This window comes from Pongo abelii, chromosome 10 (genome assembly GCF_028885655.2).
Source record: "Pongo abelii isolate AG06213 chromosome 10, NHGRI_mPonAbe1-v2.0_pri, whole genome shotgun sequence".
In the NCBI taxonomy this organism is placed as follows: Eukaryota; Metazoa; Chordata; class Mammalia; order Primates; family Hominidae; genus Pongo; species Pongo abelii.
In genome coordinates this window covers 47448141-47469909 of record NC_071995.2, presented here as the reverse complement: position 1 = coordinate 47469909, position 21769 = coordinate 47448141, and the positions used below count along the sequence as shown (strand labels likewise).

Sequence of the window (21769 nt, the reverse complement as noted above, 5' to 3'; positions counted from 1 at the left end):
CATGATGCCAAAGCCCAGTTTTTTTTGTTGTTGCTTTTCAGACAGGGTCTCACTGTCGCACAGGCTGGAGTGCAGTGGCGCAATCTTGGCTCACTGTAGCCTCAGCCTCCTGGGCTCAAGTGATCCTCCCACCTCACCCTACCAGGTAGCTGGGACCACAGGTGCACCACCATGCCTGGCTAATTCTTGTATTCTTTGTAGAGACAGGGTTTCACCATGTTACCCAGGCTGGTCTCGCACTCCTGCCTTGGCCTCCCAAAGTGCTGGGATTATAGGCATGAGGCACTGCGCCCAGCCCCGCTTTCTTAACTATAGTTTCCTTTTTGCGGGGTTGACTCTCCTTTGCTCTTATTACTGCTTTGGAGTGGATTGAGTGGATTGTGGCAGAATATAGGGGAAAGTTTACCAAACAAGTTCTCCTTTGCTAAGTGGTGTGGTGGAAAGATTTGGGCTTTAGAGTCAGCCAGATTTGGATTTGAATCTTAGCTGTCCTACTAGGACATCTGCTATTCGAGAAGTTTTGTTTTCTTGTTTTTTGTTTTAAATTTACTACATGCTCCTGATATCACTAGGTATATAGTGGTGAAAAATCAAAGAATTCCTTTGCCCTCATAGAGTTTAAAGGAAAAGACAGATATTAAATAAATATTTATTATGATATATTCTTGGAAGGCAAAGAACAGGTTGTTAAGAGAGAGTGTAACAAAGAAGGCTTTAGGTTGGGAAGTCTTGGGTCTATTCTAAATGTTCATTCCATTTTCTTTTCTTTCATGATTTATTTAGTTAATATGTCATAGGTGCCTGCTGTGTACACAGCACTTTCCCTTGTACTTTGGGGTATACCAAAGAAATAGAAGATAATGCTTGCTATCTAAGTTGGAGAGACAAAATGTGTATGTACTTAAAACTATTTTGAACTAGAGAATTAAAGCAAGTGCATGTCCTCAGGTTGTCTGTGAGACTCTATGTGCTGTAGTTATTTTATCTATAATGTGGGAATGCTGTTTGTCTTGCCCGATCACATGCTTTTGTGAAGGCCAGGTGAGATCATGAGGTGACAGGGTGCCACACAGCTATAAACACAGAAAGATTGGAGAGCTAGAGGAGGATCAGTGTGGTATAGGAGTGCTAAATAGGCAGTGCTTTAAGGAGGACAGGGGATTTAGTCAGGTCTTTAATCAGCTGTAGATCAGGAGAGAGGAGATTGTTCCAGGCCAGAGCTGTATGGGAGGGAATTAAGGAGGAGGAATGAAGCAGCTATATGAGGGGCAGCCAGGAGCCCTGCTGCTGGAATAGAGGAGTTTAGTTATAGACAGATGTGAGCTTGGATCGGGACAGATGGCCAGTACACACTGAGTTTTGTCTGAACATTTCTTATTTTTTTGAAATGGGCTTGCTCTGTCACCCAGGTTGAAGTGCAATAGTGTGATCATGGCTTACTGTAGCCTCCAACTCCTAGGCTCAAGCCATCCTCCATTTCACCCTCCTTAGTAGCTGGGACTACAGTTGTGCTTCTTACTTTTTTGTAGAGATGGGATCTTGCTGTGTTGCCCAAGCTGGTCTTGAACTCCTGGGCTCAAGCCATATCTGCCCACCTCAGCTTCTCAAAGTGCTGGCATTGTAGACATGAGCCATCGTGCCTAGCCTGAACATTTCTTGATTGTTAGAAAAGGGACTTTCCTGCCCAGGGTTTCAACAGGGAATAGAGAATAGTTGGTAAGTGGTCTCTGGCCATTCATGAGTTTTCTCATTTAAAGTTGAATGATTGAAATATATGAGAAATAAATGCTCAATCCTCATAGGTTAGAGAATCAGAATAATTTGATTTAAGTGAAACTGGATAGAAAATGATCCCATGTGTTACCCTTGAACTGCAGAAGTCTTCAAATTTAGAAGCTTCAAATGTAGAAGCTTCCATTTCTAGTTATCAAGTTTTGAACTAATTCTTTCCATTGCCAAATCTGTCTTGCTTTCCTTTAAAAAAAAGTATTTTTTGAGTTAGGATCTTTCTTTATTGCCCAGGCTGGAGTGCAGTAGTGTGATCATAGCTCACTGCAGCCTTGAATTCCTGGGCTCAAGTGATCCTTGCACCTTAGCCTCCCAAAGTGCTGAGATTACAGGCATGAGCCACCATGCCCAGCCCATTTTTGCCTTTCTTTGGGGTAAAATGTTGTCTTGGACTAAATAATTTTTATTATTAACAATGCCTTGTTCATAGTAGATGCTCAATAAATATATCTCATTTCATAGTAACAGTGTCCAATGTTTGTGAGCCACTTTATACCTGCTTGTGTTTTCTTATACGTTGTATTTTGAGGGGAATGGCACTCTTCCAGCTAATCATCCAGGCCAAGCACTTGGAGTTAGTCTGGGCTGCTGTCCCTCTCACCTTCTTTCTATCTGTACTACCACTACTGTCGTTGATCCTCAGCTCTTGCCTGGTCTGTTGTAATGGACTTCTTAGCAGTTTCTTTGGTTCATTCTTGCAGACCCACTTACCACAAGCCATCATCATAGCCATATAGAAAGATCTGTCGGTTGAGTTTTCTAGGAAGAGAACAACTTTTGCAAAGCCCTGGGGTGGAAAAGAACTTTGCACATTTGAGGAACTGCAAGAAGGCCACACTGGTCTACAAGGATGCTGAGGAGAGTCCAAGAAGGTATAGGAAAGGTGAGCAGGGCCCAGATCATGTGGGACCTTGTTGGCCTTGGTAAGGAGTTTGGAAATTAATTGTAGGGAAACTTCTAGGTATGCTTTATAAGGTTAAGAGTTCTCTTGTCTGCTGTGTGGAGAATCCTGGAATCTGTCTCCCTTATGGGCAGCAGTTTGGCCTGAGTGAGATCCAGGCTCCTCGCTAGACTGTCCCCTGCAGGGTGATGGTGGCTTCTGCCCTTTCAGGTTTGACCGGTGCTGAGCCCTCACTCCTGTACCCCCTCTCAGGCTAGAAGGGGCAGTGCCTCTGCTAGGCTAGGCTGGCCCCAGTGTTTGGCGTGCCTACCGGTGGCCTGAGCCTATAATTTGATGGGTTGGCTGGTTATAAAAATAAAAAGTGTGACCTATAACTATAGCTGAGTGGATTCAGTGAAGAGGGAGCTTTTAATTTGCAGAGGTTCTGGACTGTACTTAACTGGAGGAAAAATGTGTCTCCTCCCTGGGTGCTGCTCCATTTTCTCTCTTTAATACTTGCTCTGGGGTGGGTTAGGGTTTGTGGGCCTGGGAGTGAGATGTGGAGGACTTTAGGGAGATATTTGGAGGGAATGTTAGGTTCAACAACAGGTTTATAGGGCTTTCTGGGAAGTAGGCGTTATTCAGTCTTGCTTCTCATGTAGCCCCACTAGGATGGAAGCAGAGTTTAAAAATCTTTGCGTGATCACTCATTTATTCATTCAACAACTATTTATTGAGTGTTTACTCTGTATTTTAGACATCAGTGATACCACAGTGAACAAAAAAGACAAGCCAGTCTCATAGCATTCACATTGTTGTTGGGGAGAACAATAAACAAATCTACAGGTATATAATGTAGTGTTAAGTAGCAAGAAGTACCATGAAGAAAAAGAAGGTAAGATAAAGAGATAGATGGTCATTGGAGGTTATAGCCAGGTGTGGTGGCATGTGCCTGTAGTCCCAGCTGCTTGGGAGGCTGAGGCAGGAGGATCCCCTGACCTTCGGAGGTTGAGTCCAGCCTGGACAACCCCGTCTCTTAAAAAATAAGAGAGAGGGGCCGGGTGTGGTGGCTCACGCCTGTAATCCCAGCACTTTGGGAGGCCAAGGTGGGCAGATCACGAGGTCAAGAGATCAGGACCATCTTGGCCAACATGGTGAAACCTCGTCTCTACTAAAAATACAAAAATTAGCTGGGCGTGGTGGCAGGCACCTATAGTCCCAGCTACTTGGGAGGCTGAGGCAGGAGAATCGCTTGAACCCAGGAGGCGGAGGGTGCAGTGAGCCGAGATCGCGCCACTGCACTCCAGCCTGGAGACAGAGTGAGACTTCTCAAAACAAACAAACAAACAAGAAAAAGGAATGGGGAAGATATTTAGATAAGATGATAAGATTATCAGGCAGTTTTGGGGGTTGAGCTATAAGAGAAAGTGAAACTTCCCATGAACTTTGGATCCCAGTGCCTGAGTGTGTCTCCGAGGAAGGGGCTCCCTATGGCAGTGCAGCCAGTCTGGATGGGGATCAGAGTCAGTACTCATCTGGGGGTCCAACTGGCTCCTAGCCCCAGGTGGGCCCCAGTCGGAGCCTGTGGTTGATTCTTCTGGCTCCAGTTGTCAGAACTGTCTGCAGGGCTGGGTAGGGTGCTGATTAACTGTAAATAGATACTTGTCTTTCCTAGACTTCTCAAGTGATTCTCTCAAGATTTCCTGAAGTCACTCTGTGTGTTCTGGTCTTGAAGAGAAATATGAAGTCTGGTCTGGGAAGCAGCTGCAAGGAGTGTAGGGATGGATGCTCAGCCAGGCCTTTTGTAAGAGTTTTGTGGCTCAGTGACTGACATAAAGGTGCTCAATACTTTTTTTTTTTTTTTTTTGGAGACAAAGTCTCGCTCTGTCGCCCAGGCTGGAGTGCAGTGGCGCAATCTCTGCTCACTGCAAGCTCCGCCTCCCGAGTTCAGGCCATTCTCCTGCCTCAGCCTCCCAAGTAGCTGGGACCACAGGCGCCCGCCACCACGCCTAATTTTTTTGTATTTTTAGTAGAGACGGGGTTTCACTGTGTTAGCCAGGATGGTCTTGGTCTCCTAACCTCGTGATCCGCCTGCCTCGGCCTCCCAAAGTGCTGGGATTACAGGTGTGAGCCACCACGTCCAGCCAGGATGCTCAATACATTTTAAGTAGAAGGCTGGACACAGTGGCTCACGCCTGTAATCTCAGCACTTTGGGAAGCTGAGGTGGGAGGATCGCTTGGGCCTGGGAGATCGAGGCTGCAGTATGCTATGATCATGCCACTGCACTCCAGCCTGGGTGACAAAGTGAGACCCTATCTCAAACCCTCCCCCTCCAAAAACCAAAAGATTTTAAATAGAATTTTTATTTATTTATTTTTGAGACCGAGTCTTGTTCTGTCGCCCAGGGTGGAGTACAGTGGTGCAATCTCAGCTCACTGCAACCTTTGCCTCCCAGGTTCAAGTGATTCTCATGCCTCAGCCTCCCGAGTAGCTGGGATTACAGGCGCCCGCCACCAAGCCTGGCTAATTTTTGTATTTTTAGTAGAGATGGGGTTTCACCATGTTGGCCACGCTGGTCTCAAATTCCTGACCTCAAGTGATCTGCCTGCCTTGGCCTCCCAAAGTGCTGGGATTACAGGCGTGAGCCACCGCACCCAGCCTTAAATAGACATATTATTTGAAGGCCATTAACTTCTTGAATCAGAGATCTGGTATTGAGAAGCCTAACAAAAAGATTTAAGAAATAAGAATTATTGTTGAAGGGTAGAAACTGTTTTTCTGTACCTTGAAGTTGTAAAGTCACTGAACAGCACGTACTAGTCACCTTTCTTTTATATTCAATAATGTTGGCCTAGTCATGACCTTTCCACAGGCTTTAGGGACCTCCAGGTACTGGGGTAATTCTTGACTTTTGTTGGCCTGCCCTTTAGCACATTTTGTCTCTTGTGCAGCCGTGGAGGGACCTTATTATTATTATTATTTTGAGACAGAGCCTCTCTCTGTCACCCAGGCTGGAGTCCAGTGGCACCATCTTGGCTCACTGCAACCTCCACCTCCTGGGTTCAGGTGATTCTCCTGCCTCAGCCTCCCGAGTAGCTGGGACTACAGGCGCGTGCCACCATGCCTGGCTAGGGGTATCGCCATGCTGCTTAGGCTGGTCTCGAACTCCTGGGCTCAAGAGATCTGCCTGCCTTAGCCTCCCAAAGTGTTGGGATTACAGGTGTGAGCCACTGCTCCCGGCCTGGACCTTATTTTAAAACCCTTCCGAACTAGGGGCGTTACCAAGGTTAAAACCATCATACACCAGCTGAGGTTGAGACCTGTGCTCCTGGGATCTTATTGAACTCTGGGGTGGTAGAGTTGCTGTTATATGGGCTCATTTCGTAGACTCAAGATCACATACTCCTCTCCCCTCAATGCCAGCCCTGAAGTGAGGCCCAGACAATGTTCTAGAATGGATGGGCCAGAGATATCTGACCAGGAAAGAGCATCTTTGCTTGGACCCCTTCTGTGTCCAGAGTATGCTTGGGCCCCTTACTTTGGATAGACTTCTCATTTGTGGTTGTGGTTATTTTGTTTTTACTTGCCACTCAGCAGAATCAACATCATATAAGCACTCATTATTCTTAGGCCCTTGGCAGGCAGGCCACTTGGTGAATCTGCTCCCTCGTGAAGTGCTCACGTCTGCAGATTATTTTCTGATGGCATCTGTCATCAGTTCCAGATTGACGGTCCAATAGCAGCTATTAATTGCTCCCTTTGGGCTTGTTTAATTATTGCTGGCATGGTGGCTGATGAAGGAATTAAGAATCTCTTGTGCATTTATGGGGCAACAGGTTCCGGTGGCGTCCCAAAACATTTATCTGTCATTTCCCCAGAATGTCCTTGTTGAAAGTTTTGAGCATCATCTCAGAAGCTGGAGGATAACCAGCTAGACAATGTCCAGTAGAATTTGGCTTCTCAGTTGATTCTTTCCAAGAATTGTAAAGAAAGCATCTAGTGCTTGTTGCCCACAGATCCAGGGAAATGTGAAGTTGGTGTCATAACAGTACAAAAGCACTACCAGCTGCTTCTGATTGTCTTGGAGGCAAGAGGGCAGAGAGAGCTTTATTCTGTGGCAGGGCAGCTAAAGAGTCACATCAGCACTCAGGAGGGCCTCTGAGGTGGTGAACTGAGAATGGTTAAGGTGTCATTTTCCATGCCTAGAGACAGAGAGGGGGCAAGATAGCAGCCCTCAAAGACTCACCAAGTGCAGCCTAGTACTCATGCACTCAACAAGTGCTTAGAATAGTGTTAAGAGCTAGAGAAAGGTGACTAAGACAGGCATCCTGCCCCCAGAAGTTCAGTCTAGAAGGGGAGACAAACACATTAAACATGTAATTATAACATGCAGCTGTCTAAGTGCAGTTCTGTAGAGATGCAGGAAGCATCGGGAGAGCACAGTAGAGAGGTGGGGCTTGGGGAATACTGCCCAGAGAAGGAAATCTCTGCTGGCTAAAAGGGTATTTAGGAGTAGGACAGAAGTTTGGAAAAGAAAGCATTCCAGGTAGAGAGGATGGCATGAGCAGAGGCGTTAAATCGAGACAGCATGATGTGTTCAGAGAACCTTCTCAGAGCCGCTCAGTGCCGTTGAAGTGTAAAGTGTAAGGCAGAGACTCGTGGGAGGCAGGGCTCAAGTGGTAAGGAGGGCTTTGAATGCCATGTGGAAGAGACTGTACTTTATGTGTTTCATAGTGAGATTGTGAGTTGTGGGTAGGTCAGTCTGGCAACCATGGGAAGGAACCAGAATTGGAGGTGGGCAACTGAGTGGAAGGCCTTGGCTCTGTGGTGGTGATGATGGGAGCCTAAACTCGGACCAGTTTGCACAATGGAGATGATGGGACAGTCAAATAAATGTTAACTATTAATAAATAGTTAAATTTTCATGACTGATTAGATTTTATTTCAATTTTTGATGGCTGATTAGATTTTACATTGTGAGGATAGAGGTGAGGGAGAAGGGAGGCATTGAGGATAGCACCCAGATTTCTAGCTTGCTAGATTAGAATTAACTACTATAACAAGGGAACACAGTAGAAGAAATACCTTAGAAGGAAAAGTGATGAGGCCACTTTGAGACACATGAGGTTGCAAAGCCTGTGGAAGTCTGGGTGGAATGTCTAATGGGGGTTGAATATTTAAAGTTGAATCTCAAAGGAGAAGTCTGGGATAGAAATACATATTTGAGAGTCATCTATGCCTACTGTCAATAAAAATGTGAGCTTTTCTCCAGTCTCACAGCACAGCCCTTCAGTGATGGGGAGGGACAACTCCTAGGACTTACGTAATGTCACAAGGAGAGAAGCACAGTTGTTGAGAAGAGTAGTTAGTTGAGGGGGCCAAAAACAGAGATTTGTGGCAGAAGTGGACCCGAGGAAGTTAGGAGACAGTTGGGGAAGTGAGGAATCTGAGATGAGGCGGGAACACTAGAGATAACCTGGCAAAATCTCTCCCATATCTCTCCACAGATAACAAAACCGTGGCCCCAAAAGGTTAGAATTGTCCCAGATCACTCAGCTGCTCAAATAGCAGGGCAGCTTAGTGAGTCAACTTCATTTCACTAAGTTCTGGTCTCAGTTTTCCTGTGAATCCCCTGGGTGGCTGTTGGTTTCTTGATTTTATCTTTTGAAGGAGCAAGGGTGCAACTGCTCTAACCTACAGAATTATTAGATCACATGACATGAGGGAATTGTACTTTACATATGTTTAACCTATGCTATTCAACTATACATTTATACTCTTTTATATATTTTAAAGTACTATGAAATTAGGCTGGGCAGAGTGGCTCATACCTGTGATTTCAATGTTTCGGGAGGCCAAGGCAGGAGGATCAGCTGGGACCAGGAGTTCAAGACTAGCCTGGGCAACATAGCAAGACCTTGTCTCAACCAAAATAAAAAATTAAAATAGGCGGCCATGATGGCACACACCTGTACTCTCAGCTACTTGGGAAGCTGATATGGGAGGATTGTAACAGTCCAGGAGTTCAAGGTTACAGTGAGGTGTGGTCATGCTGCTGTACTCTGTCTCTAAAAAAATAGTATGAGGGCCAGGCGCGGTGGCTCACGCCTGTAATCCTAGCACTTTGGGAGGCCTAGGCAGGTGGATCACGAGGTCAGGAGATCAAGACCATTCTGGCTAATACAGTGAAACCCCGTCTCTACTAAAAATACAAAAACTTAGCCAGACATGGTGGCGGCCGCCTGTAGTTCCAGCTACTTGGGAGGCTGAGGCAGGAGAATGGCGTGAACCTGGGAGGCAGAGCTTGCAGTGAGCCGAGATCTAGCCACTGCACTCCAGCCTGGGCAACGGAGCGAGACTCTGTCTCAAAAAAAAAAAAAAAAAAGGATGAAATTGTATTTGTATTTTGCATATATACTTAGAAGCTAACTTGAGTCAAATGTGACTCCTGGAGTAGATCATTCCAGTTGCCACTTATAGAGTCTTTCTCCTATGCCAGGCACTGTAAAATCCCTTTTATTCATTTTTAAGAGGCAGATATTATCCATATTTTATAGATGAAGACACTGAAGTTCAAAGGAGTTTTGTAACTTTCACTGGTTGGGCACGGTGGGTCACACTTGTAATTCTAGCACTTTGGGAGGCCAAGGTGGGAAGATTGCTTGAGGTCAGGAGTTCAAGATCAGCCTGGGCAACATAGCAAGGCCCCGTCTCTACAAAAAAAAAAAAAATTAGCCAAGCGTGGTGGCACATGCCTGTAGTCCTAGCTACTTGGAGGCTAAGGTGGGAGGATCACTTGAGCCCATGAGTTTGGGGCTGCAGGGAGCTATGATCGCACCACTGCACTCCAGCCTGGGCGGCAGAGCGGGAACTTTCCAACTGTCTCGTGAAAAGTAACAGGATTCAAATCCAGTCATCCCTGATTCCAAAGCCTGTGCTGTACTGGGAAGTTTAAAATGCTACTCAGGCGGGGCGCCGTGGCTCACGCTTGTAATCCCAGCACTTTGGGAGGCCAAGGCGGGTGGATCATGAGGTCAGCAGATCAAGACCACAGTGAAACCTCGTCTCTACTAAAAATACAAAAAATTAGCCGGGAGTGGTGGCAGTAAATACAAAAAAATACGAAAAAGTAGCCGGGAGTGGTGGCAGGCGCCTGTAGTCAGCTACTCAGAGAGGCTGAGGCAGGAGAATGGCGTGAACCCGGGAGGCGGAGCTTGCAGTGAGCCGAGATCGCGCCACTGCACTCCGGCCTGGGCGACAGAGTGAGACTCCGTCTCAAAATAAATAAATAAATAAAATAAAATGCTACTCAGATGTAAGGATTTGTCACCAGGTTGTGTCCAAGAGGACAGTTTCCTTGCGTCTGTACTGTGCACAGTCTCCCTCTTACTCTGTGAAGCCTTGAACTTCAGATGTTCAGCACCCATACTTGGTTCAGCCAGTTTCACTCAGTTGTGCAGAATAGGGAAGCATTGTGTAATGATCAACCAAAGCCAGTCGGATAAATCAAGTTGGACCTTCTCAAGTTAGAAAAAGAGATTTGTTTTCTTTGTAAGGAGATGGGCGAACATGGTAGAAAAGCCTGTATGTTGGAGGCCACATGTCTGGGTTCGAATTTGGGTCCTGCTACTTTCTGTGTAACCTTGAGCCAGTTGGTCTCAGATTCTTAATTCCCTCATCAGTTAAACAGGTATAATATTTACCTCCAGTGGTTATTGAGAATAGTAAGTGAGAGAATGTGAGAAAAGTGCCTGGCATATAAGAGATGAGCAGTAATGTTTTTCATCCGTGTTCCTTGAGTGAATGTAACACTTAGGACATCAGACATTTCAAGAAGCAGAGAAGATTTGGGTCTTGGGGAGGGAACTCTCAAAAGGCTAAGTCTAAAGAGGTGTTTTTTCCTAGCTGTACAATCAAACAAGATGTAAAAAAGCTGGAACAACTCAAAAATAGCATTGGGCTGTGGGTAGCCTAGACCTCTGTCAAGTTCTAGCCTTCAAAGCGTGAGAGGGGACAACATTGGGAGGACAGCTCATGGATCTAGAGCAGACTGAGGTTATTATGATTCCTCCCAAAAGAGGATGGAAGCACTGAGGTGCTGAGGATGTACCTCCATTTGAAAGCAAGGAGAGGCAGGACTTGTAGAGCCTCTCCGTGTCTGATACAACTTGTGACAGATGTGTGCCTGTGCCAGACCTCAGTTTACCTTTCTATAAAGCAGGGGTCGTGCCTCTCCCACATGTGTCTGGAAGTAGGAAGGGATTCATTAAGTTTTATGGCTTTATAATAAGCTCTTAGATGTGTCATGAGACTCCTGGAAAGCCAGAGCTGGGCCCTAGGCCAGTGTACTGGGTGCTGCCCCCCAAAATGGCCTCTGCTCTCTCTTTGGGCAGCCCAGAGTATCTATTAAGCTTTTTCTGTGTGCCAGGCATACTTGTCTAGGAACAAGTGTATTCAAGGCAAAGTCCTCAAGGAGCTTATGGTCTAGTTCAGAAAATAATATAAAATGTGAAAAATGAATAACAATATGAGAGAGAAGTGACCTTTCCATGAAATCTTGTAATTGAAGGGTCTAGCATCATCCTGGCCCAGAGTAGATGTTTATAAGCTTCAGGTTCCCCCTTCTTTGTAAATACAAGAGTTATTGCAAGGCAAAACAGGTTCCCCAGCTGGCACAGTGCATGGTACATAGAAGACATGAATGTTACTGGGCGTGGTGGCTTACGCCTGTAATCCCAACACTTTGGGAAGTCAAAGTGGGTGGATTTCGTGAGCCTGGGAGCTCGAGACCAGCCTGGGCAACGTGGTGAAACCCGTCTCTACCAAAAAAAATTTACCCAGGCATGATGGTGTGTGCCTGCAGTCCTAGCTACTGGGGAAGCTGAGGTGGGAAGATCACCTGAGCCCAAGAGGTCGAGGCTGCAGTGAGCTGAGATCTTGCCACTGCACTCCAGCCTGGGTGATGGAGTGAGACCCTGTCTCAGAAAAAAAAAAAAAAGACACAAATGCTGTTCAAAGAATGATTGAATATGAGTGCTAATGGGAGGTTAGGGCAGAAAACCCACAAAAATTCAGAGGAAGGAATACACAGAGATGTGGGTTGTTTGGGAGAGGTTCCATGAGGAAGGTTGAGATGGTACTGATTGGTCCTGAAGGATGCATACAATTTGGAAAGGTGCAAAGAAGGGCTAATACGATTCGTTGTCTCAGAGGAGACATTGTGAGGAGTTAAAAGCTCAGACTTCGGGGTCAGACTTGGGTTCAAATCTCAGCTCCACCATATGCTTGCTTTGTGATGCGGGGCAAGTTCCATGGCCTTTCCAAGCCTTCGTTTCCTTGCTTGTAAAATAGGGATAAAGTCCCTACTTCATAGGACTTTATATCATTGTTTTGAGAATTAGATGAGATAATTCATATAGAGTGCTTATCACAGTTCTGTCAATAAATGTTAGCTTTTTTCATTATTACTGTTTTCATTTTAATAGTGTTATTATTGTTATTATCCTACTTATGCCACCTACTTACTTAGCTCATCATATCCTTTATCACCCGACTTTTCTGCCTGCTGTAATTTCCTTATACATACTTTCATGCCTTTGTAGTAAATCACTTACAGACTCCTGGATTTGTAATGGTGTTTTGTGTTGCCAGTATTTGCAAATACTGTCTCCTTGCCTAGAATATCACCATCTTCCCTTCTGCTCTTGCCTTTGCCCGATTCCTTCCTGCTTGATGTTTAAGACTAATTCCAGGTGGGGCACTGTGGCTCATGCCTGTAGTCTTAAAACTTTGGGAGGCCGAGGTGGGTGGATTGCTTGAGTCCAGGAGTTCGAGACCAGCCTGGCCAACATGGCAAAACCCTGTCTTTACTAAAAATACAAAAATTAACCAGGCATGGTGATGAGTACCTGTAGTCCTAGCTACTTGAGGGGCTGAGGCAGGAGGATCGCTTGAACCTGGGAGGTCGAGGCTGCAGTGAGCCAAGATTGTGCCACTGCACTTCAGCCTGGATGACAAAGTGAGACCCTGTCTCAAAATAAAAATAAAAATAATGCCGGGTGTGGTGGCTCATGCCTGTAATCCCAGCACTTTGGGAGGCTGAGGTAGGTGGATCACGAGGTCAGGAGTTTGAGACCAGCCTGGCCAACATAGTGAAACCCCGTCTCTACTAAAAATACAAAAATTAGCTGGGCATGGTGGTGCGTGCCTGTAGTCCCAGCTCCCCGGGAGGCTGAGGCAGGAGAATCACTTGAACCCGGGAGGCAGAGGTTGTGGTGAGCCGAGATCACAGCACTGCACTCCAGCCTGGGCAACAGAGTGAGACTCCGTCTCAAAAAAAATAAAAGAGGCCGGGCACGGTGGCTCACGCCTGTAATCCCAGCACTTTGGGAGGCCGAGGCAGGCGGATCACGAAGTCAGGAGATCGAGACCATCCTGGCTAACACAGTGAAACCCCTTCTCTACTAAAAATACAAAAAATTAGCCGGGTATGGTGGTGGGCGCCTGTAGTCCCAGCTACTTGGGAGGCTGAGGCAGGAGAATGGCGTGAACCTGGGAGGCGGAGCTTGCGGAGAGCCGAGATCGCGCCACTGCACTCCAGCCTAGTCAACAGAGCGAGACTCCATCTCAAAAATAATAATAATAAAATAAATGCTGTGACATTTCTTTCAGGAAGCCTTACGCCTTACTTGACTCCACAGTCTAATTAGATGTTACCTCCTTGGGATCCCACAGTACTGTATGTGCCTCTTTCACAGCAATGCTGTCTATACTGACCCCTGATTTGCATGTATACCTTTCCTCAGGATATGAACTTTCTGAATGTAGTGACCATACCCTATTTATTTTGATATCGCCAAATTCTAGCTTGTGCTTGGCATAGAGTTGTTTCCCAGCTAAATGTTGAATAAAAAACCAAACTGAAAAAACACAGGTAGCATTATGTGTAATATTTACTATATAGGTTCTGATTTAAATGCTTTACTTATATTAACTTATTTAATCATCATAGCAACACTATGGGGTAAGTACTATTATTCCTGCCTCCATTTTACAGGTGAGGAAACCGAGGCTTGCAGAGATTAAATAACTCTCCCAAAGCCACACAGCTAGTAAGTGGTGGAGCTAGGATTCAAACCCAGGCAGTGTGGCTTCACAGTTAGTGCTTTAACCACTACATTGTATGTGTGCCTCTAGGAGTGTCACTGAGATTTATGATAAACATATATATTGATTGTCCAAGAAAAGGTGAAGAAACATGAACCGTAAGTCACAATTCCATGAACACATTTAAAAGTAATTAGTAAATGTGCGGAGACACTGTTAGGGGAGTGGATGTTACTACTGTCATTTATGAAGGATTTGCTAGAGATGGTAGATTTCACCTGTTGTGAATTGGAGGAGGAGCATGGCTGACAATTCGAAAGGAGGTAATCTCTCTGGGGTACAATGGAGTAGAAAAGTTAGGGACAGAAGGAATATATGAATGGAGAAATTCGATTTGCCCAATCTTTATTGCTCACCTATTATAGTGCTAAACAAGCTGATGGTGATTCCTGTGCTCAGAAGCCTGTGTTCTAGCAGGTTATAAGAAGATGAGTCTGGTTAAAGAGAAGAGCAGGGAAGTGGCTTAGATTATGGCATAAACTGAAGTTGAAACTCAGAATGAAAAGTAGGAGTTTGCTGAGGGGAAAGCAGTATATAAAGTGATTTGGGCTATAGCACATAAGACAGATTATAGATAAGAGAACTCAGAAATAGTAAGGACAGTGGCAAAAAGTTAAAGGATCCTCCGTTTCCCCAGTTAGCCAGGAGACTAAATAAGGGACTTGGTGGTAGGAGTGGTAGGAGTGGTAGGAGCAGGATCAATCACTTATTTATTAAGCACCTGCACATGATCCAAAGAAGGATAAGACATGGCCCCTACCCTTAAGGAGTTTATGTTCTTTCTAGTTGTGAATAGAGAAAGCATATGCAAAAAAAACCCATGATGAAACATTCAATTTGTGCTAAAGGTCCATGGTATCAGTGGCCTGGTATTTTCTCTTGTTATTTCATCCATGTGGATTTCATTTCCAAGGTCACTTCATGGTCTAAAATAGTTGTTGAAGGTTCGTCTGCTGTCTGTATTCCAACTAGCTAGAAGCAGAAAGGAGAAAAGAAGGTTATGTTCCCTCCCTTTAATGACATTTCTCAGAAGTTGTGTACACGACTTCTGTTTACATCCCACATGATCACATAGCCATACCTAAATGCAAGGGAAGCTGAGAAATATATTAATTCTAGGCTGTCAGGTGTCTAACTCAGTGTTGGAGGTTCACTACTAAGGAAGAGGAGGAGAAGAGGTTGGGGGATAACAGGCAGGTCTCTTCCATTTTATTCTTTAAATGTGATTATGCTTGGAGCTCAAGAGAGGGGCTGATTATTTTAGATTGGGTAGTCATAGAGCTGCTGGATTTTAAGTCAGGTAGTAAGTAGTAGGTAGGGAGTCAGAAGATTGGGGAAACATCAATCACAAGCAAATCCTAGGGTTAAGGAATGGGAAGAGTGGCTGTCCCAGGAGAGAGAGAGATTCCATAGAGTGGGAGAGGATGAGGCTTGTCAGAGAAGCTGGGGCCAGCCTGGAGAGAATCTTACCTCAGAAGCTGTTACTGTAAGATGCTAAGAGCAATAGGCCAAGGAGCTCAGGTTTTCTCATATAAATGATAAGGAGTCAAAATAGATTTCTGAACCAAGGAGAAACATGATTTATCTTATGTGCTTGGAAGTTTGAAAGTTTCATTCATGTGCGGGATGGCAGAGAGGAAAGTATTGGAAGTAGGGATGCCAGCTAGAAGCTTATCCCAGAGGGCGGCAAGTGAACAATAACGGCCCACCCAGGTGATGACAGTGGGAATGGAAGGGCAAGTATAGATGAGAGACCTTGGGAGGGAGACTCACTGGGCCTGTTGGTATGAGGAGAGAGGGAGATGTGACCCCAGAAATATTGTGTCCTCTGAGAGATAGCACTGCTCATTGGGCTCCCCAGGTGGGAGGACAGAACCTCATGAAGAGAGGGAGGTCGTTGGTTGGCTGCAGGGAGAATGTGAGGCTCTGCCCCAAGACTCCTTGGCTTTGGAAAATAAGCTGCCCCCAGCAGAATACTTTCCATTCTGCGTAACTGGGGAGTGTGTGGGTCTGGCTAACCACGAGGAGGGGCCGAGGAGCCAATAGACAGATCAAGTTGCTGTGGCAGTAGCTTTTTACTAGGGCCTGGGTGCTCAGTTGGGAAGCACTGACAGAAGCTCCTATCGGAGATTGTGTATTTTTTGACTGGGCAGGCCAGAAAGGGTGGCCTTAATCAGGGTTTGGGGACCTCAGGGTTACCTGCAGAGGTTATCTGATGTCAGGTATGAGGCCAACAGTGTGGCAGAGGAAAGAGTTTGAGGCTTTACCAACTTTGGGGACATGGCCAATTTCCTTTGCCTTCTCAGGATCCAGTGGAGGAATTCTCTAGGATGAAGAAGAGGCCCCGGGGTTATAATTGTATTTAGAAAAAGCCATCTCTTTGTTTGAATGATGCTGGCCTTTTAGGGCCTCTCCTTCATCCGACTTCCCTGGTGTGAACTGCAGAGTTCAACCAGAGACATCTGGTGAATCCATTTCTTTTTATTCCAGGCTGCTCAGGGACTTGGCCCGTAACTGCTCAGCAAGTCATTTCTGGTTACAGAGTCCTCAGTGACCACAAAAGCATGTTCTCCAGACATGGTTCCGAGCCTGTGAGAGCTGGCTTTTCCCTGGCAGCTCATCACCAGAGTGGTAGTTTCAATTAAACAAAAACAGCAAGTCAGATCTAAGATACTACAGACACTTAAGGAGCACCTACTTTTCTTATGCCTTTTGTCATGTGGTACCTAAGCAATTTGTTCAGATGTCTAACAGGGCAGCTGGGGCCTAGAGAAAGCTGTGTGTGGCTAGACTTGTATTGTACTCACATGCTTCTGTGTGTGGGGTCACATAAGGAAGGAGATGAGCAGTAATGGGGAGCTGCCCTGGGGAGGCTGTAGACTTTGGCAGGACCAGGACTGGAGGCCTAGAGTCCAGGGAGGTAACTGCTGCCTTCCACCCTTTATATTCTTGAGTGCTTTGGTGTGGTGGTGGGGTGGTACAGCTGAAGTGTTTGCCCCTATTCTATCGAGGCAGGGCAGGGGGTTGCCTGTCCTTCTAGCCAAGTGTCATTGACTGTTCTGTGATTTCCTTTCTGCCACAGGATATAGATCTTTGCCCAGAACCTTTCATAGTTGACTCAGCCCATTTCAGGCTGTCTGTCTCAAGTTATCTTCTCCAAACCCGAGCTCTGGAGAGGAGGATGGGAGGGAGTCAAGGCAAGGAGAGCAGTCTTGAGCTTTGTCTCCCCAGGTTGGCAGCAAAGCCAGGCTTGGCCTTGGTCTGTGAGAGCTGCAGTGAGATCTGACCATCCATCTCTGTTCCATTTCCTCCCCTGTGCTACCCCAGCCAGTCACAAGGCTAAGGAAAAGTGTGGGTGTTTGGAGGGGCTGCCGTACTTCCCATGTCTGGACCTTTTAAAATTTTAGCTCTTGGACCTTTGATCAAACTCTCTGATTTTTTTTGATTCCCTTTTACAAAAGATTGCAGTTTTGAGGGGAGTTAGAAGGAGCTGTGCTGGAACAATGAGATAAACAAACAGTGACGTGGAGGCGGCGGCAGCAGCAGTGTAGGCAATGGGCTGGGCCGGCTGGCCTGCCGTCTGGGCGGGCTGGGTGGAGGAGGACTCCCGCCCTGCACACTGGCCAGCTGGCTTGTGTTAAAGTGCTGGCTGAAAATAACTCTCATTGTCTAGGAGCTGCTACTGCGGCAGGACTGGCTGTGGCCGCCAAGGGGCCAAGGCAGCAGGAGCTGGTAACTCCCACCTCCTTGGGCTCTTGCCCTTTGGGAGCAGGGCCCAACTGGCCACAGCTGTGCCTGCTGCCCACCAGTAGAGACATGTGGAGGCTGTTCCTTACACTCTGTCCTTTTGGCGGCTAGTAATGGGCCTTTGTGCCTTGTGTTGCCTGCTTTGCCATTGGCTTCGGGCAGATCTGTTGGTTTGTAAGGGGGATCCTAGTGGGAACATGGGAACATGGGGTGGGAACACTGTGTTACAGCTCCTCCTTCAGCAGTCTTCTGGACTCCCAAATTTTGTGTCCTCTTGCCACTTTCCATCTTTGCTCATCTGCTCAATGAGCTGATCTGTGGATGCCACGGAGGACTTGGACCTGCGGTCAGGGGCTCAGCAGCACGTTGAGAAGTGTGTGGTGCCCAGGACAGCTCTCATTTAACCTGTGGGGCAGTTCTAGATTGAGTTTCTCAGGACTCCCCGTTCCCATGAGCTGAGTGTGGGGGCTAAGGCTACCACACTTGGGAGAAGACAGCCATAGGAAACCTGGTGGGAGGTGGTTCAAGAGGGAAAACATTAATAAAACTACCTCTCACTTCTTGTATTTGCTCAAAACAAACAGCCCCCGCTGGAGCTTCCCTAAAGCCTCCAGTTCCTTTCCCAGGAACATTACAAACGTCTCTCTCCCTGTCTCTTGAAGCTATGCCATTTTGGTCTCTGTTCCTAAGATTTATCACGATAGGGACCAACAAAAACAGTTGGGAATTTTTGGTGGTTCCTATTTCTGTTTTTTGGGTTTTCCCCAGGCCTGGCTCAAGAAGACTGTCAGAGTAGGGGCGAGTCCCAGAGCAGAGCTCACAGCTTTGAAGGAAACTCCAAACCCTACCGGCATTTCCCTTCCCCTGTAGTGGGAAGGAAGCGAGGAGGGGCTCACTGGGCTGGGGCTGCAGAGTGGGAAAGGGAAGGGAACCTCTGCCACCAGAGCTGCCTCCCTCCTTGGCTTGACTGGGGCTGTCAAGGATCAGGTGGAGAGTTAGGAAACCTTGCTGGAGGGACCGGGCCCTTGCTCACATGCACCCCATTGTGCAGGGAGATTTGTCTGGCCTCAAACTGGCAAACAGAGCAGCCTTGCTGGAGAAGCACCAGCTCCATACCTTTCAGCTTCTTCCCATTATAGGTTTTTATTAGACATTTTGCTGGTTCCCTGTGATTTAGGAATCGGTTCCAGAGTTGCTTTCAGTTTGAGTTCATCTTCCCCTTTTCCTCACATCTCCTATTGTGACTGTTTTGGCTGTGACTTACCTCCTTACTTCTTCCCTGGAGTCTCCTGCCATGTCCCCCACCCCTCAAGATAATGATACTAAAATTGGCGCCTAGTCTTAGAGGAAGCCAGAGCAGGATCAGTGAAGGGATAATGGATTGCTCTATAGTGAGAGTGTTGAGAAGCAATTGCTGAAGGTGGGATGGAGGCAGAGAGAGAGAGACAGCCTAGAAGCAAGAGGGCAGGTCCCTTGGACATCAGAACATGACACAAGATTTTCAAGAGGAAGCGGGTGGTGGGGGGGACTGTGTTGAACACCCACAGTGTTCCAGACACAGACATAAAATATTTATCATTTAATCCTCAGTTAAAACCCTGTGAAGTAGTGAGATTATCTCCAGTTTATGGATGCGTTCACCAAGGCTCCATAACTCTGAAGAGCCCAAAGTTGATCTTGGGCCCTCTGACTTCACCCTCATTTAGTGCCCTCTCCTTTCCAAGACAGCCACTGCCTCCTTTCTGCTCAGCAAGGGTCTCAATGAGGAGTTAGCAAGAACTTAGCTCAGCTTCTGCCTTCTGGGAGCCTAGGGAGCCTACAGTCTCTGTGGAACCACTGAAGAAAAAATGTCAAGGAAACAAACTTTTGACTGAGACCGGAACTGTGTCAAGTTTGCTCCTTTGCTGTCCCTGGAACTCAGGAAGTTGTCATTCCTAAGGGCAGAGTGGCTTCCTTAGGACATTGGAGCCCTGCCAGACTCACACACATTATCAGGTAGAGGCAAAAGCCCTGATGCCCTTGTCTAACAGGAAGGGAACTGTCCGGGCCAGGCTCTGGTTTATGCCCCCTTGGCAGGTGGCTCCCACTGGCAGCCAGTGACCCGTTTCTTCTGAGAATGCTGGAGCTTGGGGGGAATTCCCCTTACCCACCTCCTTCCCTATCACACTTCAGCCCAGAAGAAGCAGAGAAGTCTGAGACCACTGTCAAGAAAGTGCCACCCAAAGCTCTAGACAGGAGGATGTGGCTATGGTCAGACCTACTTCATGCCTCTACCACCCGTTTCCATACTTTGAGATCATTCCTTCCTGGGGATCTAGAGTTTGACCAGGTCCCTGCTGTGCCTCTTCCATGCCCTTAGGCTAAGACTCCCCAAGAGGGTGACTTTGCCCAGTTTTTCAAACCGAGGGGACCAAGTGTTTCCTCATCAGTTCACCTGGTGGAGAAGTGTGAGCCACAGCAGCTGACAGTGGGTGGCTGAGGGAGGAAGTTGGCATAGACAGGATGCGATGTCTGCCACAGCAGTGACAGGCTGCCCCCTCCTCCATTCCAGCAGCTTTCTTCCAGGGGAGACAACAGAAAACTATTTTCATGGCACAGACTTGGGAGAAATGGTCAGATGGCAGCGATGTGTTTAGGATATGCACAGAGCCAGGACCAGTCCTGAGAACTGTTTCTGCTCAGTTCTGTCTTGAGTTCATCTGGCAGCAGCCTGGCCCCAGTTAGGCTGAGTTAGGAGATCTACTCTGGGTTGACCTTTGAGTCCTTGTTTTGTTGAGGCCTCTTGCTCCTGTCCTGCTGTCCACATGGGTATGCTGAGATTGGCCCTTAACAAAGTAGTTTCAGAGAGAACATTCCAGGCTTGTGTTTGACCATCTTGCCATCCATACTACATAGACTGTGAGGAGGACTCAGCCTCACTTTCCTGTGGAAGTTCAGGCAGATACATAGTGCAGCAGGAACCATGGGGAGAGGTGTGATGTGGGGCTTTCTTCCCCTTCTTTGTTTCTCTCACCTGCCCCACTTCTTTGGTCCTAAATTCTTCCATGTATAAATTCCAACTGAAGACTTCGACCCTACTTCCTTTTTGAGCTATAGTGACCTCGTTTCCAGCCGGTAGCTGGGCTTGTAGCTCAGACATGGGACCTCTTACACATAGGTTTATTATCACCTTACTGCCCCCACTAGATGCATGTTGGGAGCTGGAGATGGTAAAAATAGATAGACACAGCACTTTAGGGGCTAGAAGAGTATACAGCTGGTTTAGGAGTATATCTGAGTTATGTTTATAATAAATAGATAGTATGACAGAATAAATGTTTAGGGATTTTCTTTTGGTTCCATCGAAAGTTAGAGGACCTCCTTCTAGGATTTGTTTGCCTCTTCTGGAGTAATGCAGGGCCTATGTGACTACTCAGGGACCCTGGATACACACAGTTCATGTCCCCAGGGATGAGGATGCCAAGAATTGGGCAGAGGTAAATGAAGTGGTCATGCTTGGGTTACCAGGGAGTTAGAGCTGAACTTGGACAGTAGCTAAAGGAGAGAAAGATGAGAGGCAGCCTTCTAGGTGGCTGGCACTATGCTTGGGAAGAAGCTGAATTTGTGGGAAGTCATATGGGTGATCACGCAGCTGTGACACTTCGGGTAGGGGATCATATTTGATTCAAGATTATGAGGAAGCAGGTACAGTGGTCTGATTAAAGTTGTCAGACTGCCTTTATTCTTTTTTGTTTGTGTGTTTTGTTTTGTTTTGTTGAGATAGAATCTTTCTCTGTTGCCCAGGCTGGAGTGCAGTGGCGTGATCTTGGCTCACTGCAACCTCCACCTCCCAGGTTCAAGCAATTCTTGTGCCTTGGCAACCTGAGTAGCTGGGATTACAGGTGTGCGCTACTGCACCCAGCTAATTTTTGTATTTTTGGTAGAGATGAGATTTTGCTATGTTGGCCAGGTTGGTCTTAAACACCTGGCCTCAAGTGATCCGCCCACCTCGGCCTCCCAAAGTCCTGGGATTACAGGTGTGAGCTACTGCATCTGGCCCAGACTGCCTTTAGAGGTAAGGGCTGTGACCTGGCACAAAGACAGCCAGACTCATGAGAAGAAAGGTTTGACTGAATGGGGATAAAGGTAGGGAACGTAGCCTCCTAGCATGGGTAGGGCTAGTCCATGGATGAAGTCCTTAGGCTTCA

General features: G+C 46.8%; 1 protein-coding gene across 5 annotated transcripts in view; it reads left to right on the top strand.

Moving 5' to 3' along the window:
• Positions 1-21769, top strand: part of FMNL3 (formin like 3) — a 62568-nt gene that overhangs the window by 16373 nt on the left and 24426 nt on the right. The gene's annotated exons all lie outside the window — the stretch shown is intronic.